At 41.0% G+C, this 1,189-nt stretch overlaps 1 protein-coding gene across 4 annotated transcripts in view; it reads right to left on the bottom strand.

Moving 5' to 3' along the window:
• Positions 1–1,189, bottom strand: part of Ift88 (intraflagellar transport 88) — a 90,959-nt gene that overhangs the window by 28,362 nt on the left and 61,408 nt on the right. The window lies entirely within an intron of this gene.

The following is a 1,189-nucleotide window of genomic DNA, read 5'->3' as shown; positions in this document are numbered from 1 at the left end:
GGGAGGCAGAGGCAGGCGGATTTCTGAGTTCAAGGCCAGCCTGGTCTACAGAGTGAGGTCCAGGACAGCCAGGGCTATAGAGAAACCCTGTCTCGAAAAACCAAAAAAAAAAAAAAAAAAAAAAAAAAAAAAAAAAAAAAAAAAAAAAAAAGAAACCTGGGCTCAGGAAACAAGTGTTTTTACTGTAATGTGTTGTTATGTGTTTATTATTTTTGAGGACAAAATGAAAAAGACTTTTCAAAGATGTTCTCTTCTCCGCTACAGCGCTGTTCTCAATACCTCCCACACCTCTCGATGACTATCTTCACCATGAATGAAGAGATTTCTTCTCAAGGAATTGCTCTTCGCTTTTTAACAAAAGTGGTAAAAATTCTAAGCTACAATGACTTTCTGCTTTTCTTTGACTCCAAGTCAACTCAAGATGAAACTGACAGTTTGGTGTGCGGTGGATGAAGGCAGCTATTTTCTATTTTTCTTAGACTAGCTTTTGTAGTTCCTGCTACAACACTTTTCATTATCACTGTGAATGGCTTCAAATTCACAGTACAACAAGAGGGGATACATGGATGGTCTGCACGTGCGCACTGTGGCACGAGTGTGCCTATCCACACATTATATATACATACTCCAATAAAAACCCTACAAATGCCTTCCCTATAAAGCATCACTGTTTATATGAACTCAGGTCACTGAGGAGGACCTTGAACTCTGAACTTCTAACCCTCCTGCCTTTACTTCCTCTGCACTAAGACTCCAGGCATGTGTCCGCACATCTGGTTTTAGTTCATGCCAGGCAAGCATGAACTAAATGGTGCTACAGCTATTTCCCCCCGAATTTGTTCTTAAACATTATCATAAAAACTTCAGATGTAGATTTAATAATAAATAGAATGAGTTATTATACTTAAACCCATCAACAACTAAATTCTATAAAATGCGAACTGTGGAGTCAAAACTCTCTGAGCAAACCAAAGCTTTAAACATCTGTGTCCCAGCTGAGGCATCACTTACACGCAACCACCACAGCAAACTTAATTATCTACCAGAGCACAGAACGTGCTCCTGCCTTCAAAGTATAAAATGAAAGGCCACTTACAGCCGGGCGTGGTGGTGCACGCCTTTAATCCCAGCACTCGGGAGGCAGAGGCAGGCGGATTTCTGAGTTCGAGGCCAGCCTGGTCTACAAAGT

This window comes from Mus pahari, chromosome 8 (genome assembly GCF_900095145.1).
Source record: "Mus pahari chromosome 8, PAHARI_EIJ_v1.1, whole genome shotgun sequence".
Classification (NCBI taxonomy): Eukaryota; Metazoa; Chordata; class Mammalia; order Rodentia; family Muridae; genus Mus; species Mus pahari.
Note: the sequence above shows the minus strand (reverse complement) of the source record. Positions and strands in the feature narration are given on the sequence as shown.